Here is a 10,720-nt window from a genome sequence, read left to right as displayed (position 1 = left end):
TCTGCAACCTGTGGATTTACATCCTTGAGGTGTGTTTTGGGCTGCCGCAACAGCTCTCCCTCTGCACGCAGCAGTAAGCCAGCATCCTGCCCCTCTCGGTGAGGCTGGCCTGGCAGCGATGCTGTGGCTGGGAGGGGGCAGGTACCGGTGCCCACCAGCCTGCCCTGGGCAGCTGGGCAGCCCTGGCTCCTGCCCAGGAACAGACCCCAAAAAGGGTCCAGGGAAGAGAGCTGTGGGCAGTGCTGCTCAGTGGAGGGGATGGAGCCGGAGCCATCAGAGATGCTCAGTGATGGGAAGGACCAGAGGACACAAGGTGCGGGGAGATGGAGGCTCTTTTCCCTGCTCCAGGGTAGGAAGTCACCGGTGTCCCCAGGCAAAAGTGCAAAGCTCAATGCTTCTGTTCCATGACGTTATACAACCTGGCGCAAAGAGATCTCATTTATTTTCTCCTATCAGCCTAATGTGATGATTTGGGCGAGGAGGGAAGAGGCCAGGCAGCCTTCTCCCGAACAGTTGGGCTGGGATTACACTTTTTCTATTGAGCTCATCACAGTAATAACCAGGAGCTCTGTTTATCAGCCCACCAGCCATGCCCATTTAGGAGATTACTATTTTTCCAATCTCATTTCTCATAAAAGAGGATTGCCGCCCGTGGCCTCCCTGTCCCAAGCCCCTTGCTTATGAGCATTTATCTGCTCAGGGTGTTTATGAAGGCCCGAACAGGAAACTTCTGTTTATCCTCTGCGTCATCAAAAGCTGGCAACTCGATGGGATAATTACTCTTTCAGGATCATGTGTACAGCAGCCCATCAGTAGACTTTGGCATCTTGCTGGTGTCAATAATATATATATGTATTTGCCCTGCAGAGATACGTACTGCTTATTTGTTTCCCTTTCCTGTGCCTTTAATCGGGACTAAGGTGGGGGTTTCTGGCTGTCGGGGTGCCCCGTGGAAGCAGGGATTTGTACTTAAGGTTAAGGAGAGGTGCTGCTCCTCTCAAAGCAAGTGGCACAGAGGGTCTCCCCAGCAGCCAGGGACACCTTGCCTGGGCAGTGCCAGCCCCAAGGCATCGCTTGCCCTGGCAGGGCATCACCGGCTGCTCTCACCATGCAATTAGAGAAGCCACGTGCGGAGACAGCTTCTGAAGATGCTAACACGAGCACCTTAGCCCGGGAGAAGGCTGAGTAATGAATCATTTATTTGACAGAGCTCTTCCCTTTTCTCTCTCTGCAGGTTGCAGGGGAGATGTTATGATTCCCTTCACCCTTCAGCTGACAATTTTTGAACTACAGAAAATGCAGAAGTAAGTTCATTAGCGATATCCACCCGATGAAATTCAAGATGTGAAGTGTTTTGACTAGCGCTGTTCAAATAGAGGAATCACTCAGGAGTGTATTGCAATCACTGCATTAAGATAAGATCCCAGAGCATTGGGTTTCTGGAGCATTGATTATAGATTGGCATCTCACTGCTTCAGAAACAATCTGCAGTCCCTGTATAAATCAGGAGAGCAGATGGATGTGGATGGACTCATGATGGAAAAGTGGGGAACACCAGAAAATACCAGTGTGCAGCATAACCCCCAGTGCCACAGACAGCTGAGCATCACTAGGCGCTCTGTATGCACCAGAATATCGTGGTACCTGCTTTTTCTCTGAGGGCTGCATCCTCCCCGTGACACTGGGGCTTCCATGCTGCCCCCCAGGACTTCGCCTTGCTGACCATGCACGAAGCATTTTTTTGGCGAGGCTGCAAATGTGGAAACCTCGTGCAGTCAGTCAAAGCAAATTCATTCAAAGTGAATGAGTGCTTGCCAGGTTTCTTTTTCTTTTCTTTTTTTTTTTTTTTTAATTCTTTTTGGCTGTATTCACAGAACACAAATCTGCAGGCAGGCATGAGAGCTGTGTTTCTAATTCAGTATGAAACTTTTATTCCCGCTTGGCCCAAGTTGCAAATGATGGAGGCTGTTCCTAATCCTCTGCCCTGTGCATTGAAAATGTGCTCTGGCTGGCTGGCACTCTTGGAAATGGAGTAATTTGCATTGCATAGCAATTTTTGGGAGATAAATACAAGGTTCAGTGCCTGTGGGGACAAGGACGTGGCATCCTTACTGCATAGTGTGCAACCAGAAAGCAAAGGCAGCAATGAAGCAACGTGAAAGGGCTGGATTTCAGGAGCTTTAAGTTCAAGGCTGCATTAAAAGAATTAAAATCTCCTTTTGCCTAAGTAAACAGAGTATTTTCAAGATCCTGTTGGAGGAAGCAAGCACTTGGCTGCGTGCTTAATAAGGAGACTTGCCCAAGTTTTGTTCCAGTGAATAGCATTAGCCACATGTCTAGGGATAAGTACCTGCTTAAATGGTGGGGTGCTGGGGATTTGAGGGGCGCTGTGCCCAGGCAGGGTGAGTCCTGCTGACCCCAGTGAGCGTCAGGTGGTGCTGGTCATCAGGACGTGATGGGGGAGCACACAGGGGTACCAAATGTGTCTTGGCAATAGAGGTTGTCTCCAAATTCCTTCACCAGTCAAGAAACTGGCAAACCAAATAAAACCGACCTGCCTTTTATTAGGTGTAAATGTGTTCATACATCACCCGAGGGTGCCATTTTTCTGCATCCCCCCCCCCCCCCCCCCCACGACCTCATGATTTCAATTCAAGATGAAACCAGTCCCGCAGCTGGATGTAGCTGGAAACAACATCCCCTTTTTGAAAGTCTCAGGGCCTTCTTTTTCATGCCTTGTCTGGAATTCGGATGTTTTCCTTAGGGATAACTCTTACCCAGGGGATACCCACAAGATCGGTGAGAGGGTTTAAAAATCCTTATTGGCATGATATGGCTGCTAACCCTGCCGGGGATCGCTGCAGCGCCACGTGGCCGCTGCTGTGGGCTGTTGTTCTCTTTCCTCCTTCTCCTGGGGCTGCATTTACCGGCAGCGTGCTTGTCATGTCATTCCCGTGGTGGGAACGGGATACACATCTCCTGCTGACTGTGAGCAGGGTTTGCATCACTGCTAGTGAAGGGCAAGGGCAAGAATTCTTTTCAGTGGTATTTTTTTGTCTGGCAGGTGTCATCATCGCCCAGGGAAGGTGTCAGATGCTTTGCCTGCATTTGCAGAGTATTCATAATTTCAAATTTGAGAAAGATGTGGAGGAGGGTGACCAGATCAATGTGTCTTGAAGCGTGGGGGAGAGCGGTTAGTTTGATAAACTGGATAATTGTCAGAGTTTCTGTTTCATAATGGGTTTAATAGCTCAGGGGAACTACCAGACTTCCAGATCCCAGAGGAGGGAAGTGGGACAGCAGTAAGAGCTCTGCATGCTGCCCGCCAGCCTGGCACAGTGGGAACGAGCTCTAGCTCCTTCACCAGCCCAACTCCACGGAGCAATGCAATCCTTCTGCAGTGCTGGGTGGAGGAGAGCCAGCACAGTGTCTCCCCCGAGCTGCTCGGAGTGCCGTCGCTCCTTACGCAGCCGAGATGCTGGTGTGACGCCGTTAAATAACAGCCTGGGAGAAGCAGCAGGGAGCTGAGCTGCAAGGATGTACGTATGCAGGAGAGAGAAGGGTCGGGGGGAGGATAGCAGGGCTGGGATTATTTGCCAGCAATCTGTTTGAGACCCGTGGGGAGCAAGTTACAATAAGAAAAAGCCTCATGTGTGGATCTTATTCCTCTGTTGGGAATGCATCTCTTCATCCCCCCAGGACAGGAGCTGCCCATTTTCACGTGCCACCTGCAAGTGCATCATGCAGAGAGCAAGGCATGCCAACGGGCACGTGCTGCGTGTCCTCAGGATCCTCTGAATTACTGAGCAGATGGGTTTGCTCCCTGCCCCACCGCTCTTCACCGCTGCCACTGGCCAGAAACTGCCATGAGGAGCAAGGGACTCCGGGGCAGTGCCAGAGCTGGGGTGGGAGGGAAGGGTGCCCGTGGAGATGCAGTGTCTGATGTGGGGCATCTCCCAGGGCTGGGAGCTGCCTGGCCTGTCTGGCATGTGTGCTATGCTGGTTTCCATGGAAACCCAGCAAAAGATGTGTTTCCACAGAGGAGCTGCCAGCAAAGCAGGGTGGACCACAGGGTGGCCTCTGGTCTACTTCAGCAGCACAGGGAGACTGTAGGGCAGAGAGGACATGTGGATCTGCTTTGGGATGAGTCAGCACGGTGCACGTGTGCTGTGCTGCCCCTGGGGTACTGCCACGTGCCATGCTGCCCTTGGGGTGCTGCTGTGTGCCATACTGCTTTTGGGGTGCTGCTGTGTGCCGTGCTGCCCTTGGGGTGCTGCCGTGTGCCTTGCTGCCCTTGGGGTGCTGCTGCGTGCTGTGGTACCTTTGGGGTGCTGCTGTGTGCCATGCTGGTTTTGGGGTGCTGCTGTGTGCTGTGCTGCCCTTGGGGTGCTGCCTTGGAGGGAAGGAGATGTCATTGCCATTTGTTCCTCACCTGGGGTGTGCTGGGGAATGGCAGGGGTGTCCTTTGGGGTTTCAGAGTGGCAAAGAGAGCACCCCAGAGATGCGGAGGGAAGCCCTGACACGTCTCTAAGATGCTCAGGCCCTGGCTGAGATTGGAGCGGGGCCAGGACAGGATTCCAGGGCTACGAAGGAGGAGAAGCCAGGCTGCTTCATGGGGTTTTTGGGGTGTCTCTGTTTTTCTTTCCTCTAAGGGCTGCTCAGATTTTAATATTTCATTAAACGGCATTGCAGTTTTCTCTTCATGGCCAACAGACAGAGCACAGTGTCTCCAGGTGGCAGTTCCTCCTGTCTGGAGGCAAGTAGCAAAAGCCACGTCCTGGATGTCTCCATTAGCCCCGGTGCAGGTGATATATCCACCTCCTGGAGATGCAACGTCCCAGTCTCGATGGCTTTGAGCTGCCCATGCCAGCATGGTCCAGGAGGTGTAGCAACTGATACACTGCTCAACCCTGAGCAGGGCCGAGGGGGTTTCTCCTGCCTTGTTTCTGCTGCACAGCATCACAGCTGAACGGCTCTCTCGTAGGAGGCAGCTGCGGCTGGTGGAGGAGGGAGGGAGGCAGGATTTGTCCCACAGGGGCTGTGTCCCCCCCACTGGCAGCTGGAAGTTGACGGCCACAGCTGGGATCAGCCACTCCGGGCTTATTTTATCATCCCAGGAGGAAAGCAGTGTGAATCGCTGCATCTGAACGCAGAGGTGTGCTGGGGTGGCACTGTACCTTACGCTGCCTGGGGCTCTCTTCTGGCTGTGTGCTTTACAAGGGAACGTAGGCGTACACTGGGGGTACAAATCCAGCTTTTAGGCACTGGGAGTTGGCTGTGCTGAGCCTATGGCCCCCTGCACAGCCAGAGCGCAGCACCCAGTTGCACTGCAAATGGATGCAGCATGTCCTAAAACCAGAAAGCAAACTGCCAGGGAGGACCCAGCCCAGGGACCTCGCTGCTTCCCCACCCTTCCTTACAAACCTGGGCTCCTCCTGGCCCCCTGCGCTGTGTGTGTCCCTCTCCCTGTTCCTTGGGGCTTGATTCCCCCCAGTGCCCAGGACTGCTGGTTCCCAGCGGCAAACCTGCCCGCAGGGAGCGGTACCCGCTCCAACACCCACCGGTGTCTGTGAGGAAGGAGAGCGCCTAACGAGGATGCTCTTCAAGGTCGTAATACAGAGTAGATGGGCTGTGCTCGTGTTGAATTACGTGTCGGTGCAGAGGCAGCACTTCCAGTGGGTGAGGGCTGGGAGCACTGGTGTCACACACCGCTGGGCCAGCCGGGGCGTGCGGGGATGCAGGAGCCGTGCCTGTGCTCTTGGCTCGGCGCTGCTGCCTTTCCCAGGACCTCCTCCGGTCCTGTGCTGGGACCAGGGACCAGAACCATCCTAGCAATGCATTCATCCACAGAAAACTCCAGAACAGAGCTTGTCTTTACCCCCTGACTCAGAGCTCCTTAACACCGTCTCCTGTACCCCTGCTGTACCAGCTGCAAGGCTGCTGGCTGGGCTGCAAGGGGCTTTGCTTCTTCTGTGAAAAATGACCGCGATGCAGCTGCCGTATTCAACAGGAAATATTTTTAAAGTAATTTCTGGGTTGGATGGGATCTTCTCCCCAGCTCCAGCAGAATCCCTTCATTCCTCCCGCTCTCCACCTGAGGATGCTGGCAGGGTTTTGACCATCTCTGAGCCTTCACTGGCATAACTCCCTGCACGCTGTTGCTCGTGGGCATTAGTTTCAGTGGCCAGGTTTCGACCAGCTGCAGATGCAGCCTTAGAGGTCTGACAGCTGGCTGGGAGAGGGTTTGGAGGAAAATCACATTGATGCAGGTAAATGCAGGTGAGGTCTGGCTCTGCCTGTCCTACCTCCTGGTGAGTTTCTTTGAGTTCAGGATGGAAAATCATTCGAGGCCACATACAGCCCAGGGCACCGGTGACCTCCGATGAGCCCTCTGCTCCAATTAATCACCCTGCTCGGAGCAGACGAGGAGTAATGAAACGGGCTGTGGGAGATGCCCTCAGTTCAAATGAGTGTGAACAACATGTGGTGCCCAGGAGCCTCCTTGGCTTTCGCTTGTGCGTTTTGTCTTTGCAGGTAAAGCAGAGCCGTGTGGCTAATTAAATGGAAAGATAATCTCCCGACCTTTTTTTGGGTTTCTCAGCTAATCCCGGTTCAGCCCTCACAATGCCTTTCAGATTTAAGGCAAGGGCACAGCTCCCCAGGGAAAACCGAGCTGTGGGGAGGAGAAGGGCAGCTCTCCCTGGGGTGCTGCCCATGGGCTTCGGCAGATTTTGGGGTCGGCCCTTCCCCAGCAGGGATGGACCCAGGAGGACTCGTGGGGTCTGAGCCATGGTGCTGGGCCGGGGAGGGGCAGGCACCCCCCCATGTCCCCAGTGGCTTGGCTGTCCCCAGAGGGCATTGCAGAGGAAGGAAAGAAGTGAGAGGGGAGACTCAGATTACAAATGTACAAGCATAGGAAGCAGAGATATATATTCCCTGGATATTAATTGCCTCTAAAATGTCGCCTTTTTTTCCGGTGAGCGGGTACTTTAGGCAACCGGATATACGATGGAAAGGAGACCGTGTCAGGCGGTGAGAGGACAGACACAGCGAGAGGTGGCTGGACACCAGCGAAGGGCTGGCCACTGCCATAGCTGGTCACCAGCCCCTTGCCAGAGCAGCCTGATGGCCCTTAGACGCGTTTGTCACCAACCCCATCCCTGGGACACTGCCCTCTGCTATGATTGGGAAGACTGGTCTGGCCTGGGACACATCATTCGCTGGGCACACTCGCTTTGAGAGCTTAGCTCAGAAGGAAAAACCTGCTGAGCTTGGAAACCCTTGGGTTTAAACAAGAAGAGGTCCCAATAAAGAAGAGGTCCCATATAGCACCGTGGTCCGTGCGGAGGCAGGACGGGGCATCACCTATGCAGAGGCTGGGCAGCAGGATGCTGCTGGGAATAGCCACTGCGGTGTGAGCGGAGACGAACATCACATCATCAGCCTGCGAAACTTAAATACAGGAGTCACTGAGGAAGATATTTTGGGAACCATGTTGAAAATAAGGGTTAAGGTATTTTTTTTCCCTGTGCTTTGGAGTTACGTCAGCCCACGTATGCGACTGCAGGGCTCGGGTGCCCTTGACTGGGCTCTGGGGATCAAAGCTGCATTTTGGGGGTGGGTGGGGGTTTAACAGGGTGTAAAACCACTTCTGCACAAGGGCTAACGTACTGGTCAGTTCCAGGCAAGGCTGGCACCTCCACTGGGAGCTGCCTCGGCCACTCCTGCTGTTGGGAAGAGCAGGAGGAGGCAGACCCCGGCGGCGGGGGGCATCTCACACCCATGCTTTAGCACAGAGAGGCAGGAAAACCAGCAACGCGCCTTCCCAAAATGTCACAGGCTTTTGTTTCACCATTTTCTGAGCAAAACACTGGAAATGTTTGCCTTGAACTGACCTTTGGTCATGAAATTACCTCACCTCAATTAAATATTAAAAACAAACAAAGTCGTGAGAGTGGAATGAATTGTTTTGCTCCACCTACCGCATTGGTTTTTTTTTACTTCAGTGGAAAACCTGAAAACCCAGTGTCACATTGGCACACTCTGAAATGAATTTTTATTCTGGCTTCCCATTATTAAATGTCAGCAAATGAAGAGAAGCCATTATTTGAAGAGCATTTTTATGATATGAAAATGTAACACCCCATCACCACCTCCGCTGGGATTTAGGTGGTTATTTCTTTTTGCTGGGTCTAGGGGAGACTGACAGGGGATGATGGAAGGTAGTTGGACCCGCGGCTGACCAGGGGTCTCCTGCTTCGCCTGCAGAGAGCCTGCGGCCGGGTCCCCATGGCTGTGAGGCTCTTGGTGGTGGGGATTGTGGTCCTTGTGAAACTGGGGTTGGTGGTTTTTCTCCCTCAGGCCTTTCACTCCTGGACTCTGGTAATTTGTAAGATGATCTTGTCTTATTCATCTTCTTTTCTGAATGTGTTTAGCTTTTGTGGTTTCGAAGTCAAGATTAAAAGGGCAAAAGAAAACGCAAAGAAGGAGTACCATCAGATCGATGAGCAAAGAGAGAAATTAACTAGTGTTGAAGCCAAGATGCCAGCGCACAGCCACAGAAATTAAACGAAGGAAGAGATTCCAAGAAATTTTGAGTAGTGATGTGTTACTTCTCCCTGACCCAAGCCACCCTGCGAACATGTGTGACGGGTAGTGGCACCTCTGGCTCCATCAACCCCCAGGCCCTGCCCGGGCTGCTGCCGAGAGCCGTCATTGCTGGGATTATGCCCCTCTCCTCCAGCCCCAGCAGCAAAATCAGTGTGCCCAGCACCAGTCCCACTGCTTAGGACCTTAAAAAGCGTCGTGCCCTCCCCTGTGTGCTTCCCACCCATCCTCTGCACCTACAAGCCTTTGGACACCGCTCACAGCTTCCCCTGCCTGAGACGTGCACATTGCCACTTGAGAAAACACTACTGCGATGTTTAAGTGCCCCAGCGTTTTGCATGGTCAGTATTTGTGTGCTCCGTTGCTTTTTGTGCCTGGTAAGCCCCAGATGGATTATGGCTGTCACATACAAGATGGTCCCGTGGCCACTGCAAGGTCCAGAGCCAAATCCTTGCTGTTCCATGGTCTTCGCCTACATCAGTGCATTTATTGTTTTATTATATTGTTTATTCTACACCACTGCTGTGTTGGTTATCCCTTTGGGATGCTGAAAAAAACAGCACATTTAAATACCCCTGAATAAAATGGGACTTGAACCTCCTATCAACCTGCTAGGGAATGCTCCCATGAATTACCCTCCTCCATGACAGCCCAGGCTGCTCCCAGGGTGGCTGCTGAGCCAGCACATCATGGATGTTCACAGCAGGTTTTTCCTTTCCCTTCAGCCTCTTTGCTTTTTGGGATGAATGGGATGGATGTGCCAACCGGCCTGATGCGCACCTGAGACACAGATCTCATGCTCCAGCCTGGGTCACCCCAGGCTAAACCTCACGGAGCGAGCTGGCCCAGAGAGAGATTTACAGCACCAAATCCCATCATGACCCTGAAGATGGATATTCATATTTCACTCAACGGGGATATTTACCTACTTAGGAAAAAAATAATACAACACTAAGTGCTTTCTTCCCCAGGCGTGTTTTTGCCTGACAGTGTGGGTAATCCTAATCCCTCAGCAGGGCTAAGCCAGCGTCTGAGCGGGCAGGTGCCTGGCACAGGGAGGGAGGCACGGTCCGATGGGGCACCAGGGCTGAAGAAGGGCTGGAGTCATTAAGAAGGAGAGGAAGAGTCTGTGTAGTTAAGAGGGAGCTGGGTCCCCTGCCGTGCCAATGCCAAAGGCTACCCGTGGACCACAAACTTCGGTGCGGAGGCTGAGATGTGGGGAAACTCAGGTCTGGGTCAGAGGAGGACCATGGTGAGCTGAAGTTGGGCAGGATGGACTGGAGGATGCTGGTGTATTGGGTCTCCGGCTGGGACCCGGACACAGGGTCCTCCCCAGAGGCTGAACTTGTCTGATTTCTAATTTAGAAAAGGATTGCCAAAGGAAGAAGGAACTGGTTTACATTTTCCTAAGAAAAGCCAGTCCCTTGCACTCTTTCCCCAGCCAGGTGGGATTTAAATTGCAGCGCTGGGTATGTACAAGCATCCCCTTGTTTTCCCTGCTCCGAGCCAGTCTAGGGGGCTTACAGGTCATTACTGAAGTTGGGGTTGGTTTGGTGGCAAAAGCGTGATTCAGAGAACAAGTTTGGGTTATGTTATCATAGGATTACGTAGAGTTTTAGATTAAAGTCTTCTTTAAAGTCCTTGGGTCCTGGCCAGATGTCAGATAACTCTCCAAGCACGGATCCAATGGGGCTCAGCTGTGATAAGGCATCGCTCAAACAAAATGGCTTTTACTGGGAGCAAATAGGTCGAGCCCTGAATGCCGAAGAAATATAAAAGACGGCGGCTCCGTGTAGCCTGTGACTCTGCTGAAGAGCTCTCAGGATGGAGGGATGTTTTTTGTTTGAAAACCCATTAAAATCCTCCAGTTTTAAGGGTTTGAGTTTGGCCCTTGAATTATTAAAAGTTGCTGAAGGATGAGCAGCAGCTGGCGGGTTGCTCGCGAGGATTTGTCCGCTCATGTTTAATGCAGCAGCCGGGAGCCCCGGAACCAGGCTCGGTGCACTGTCGCTCCAGTTCTGTGGCAAAGATCATCCTTCGTGTCCCTGACGGTGCAAGGGCAGAGTTGTGGAGCAGGGGTGAGGTCTGCTTTGCTTTAGCAGGGCTCTCCCTC

This window comes from Falco peregrinus, chromosome 14 (genome assembly GCF_023634155.1).
Source record: "Falco peregrinus isolate bFalPer1 chromosome 14, bFalPer1.pri, whole genome shotgun sequence".
NCBI classification, from domain to species: domain Eukaryota; kingdom Metazoa; phylum Chordata; class Aves; order Falconiformes; family Falconidae; genus Falco; species Falco peregrinus.
Note: the sequence above shows the minus strand (reverse complement) of the source record.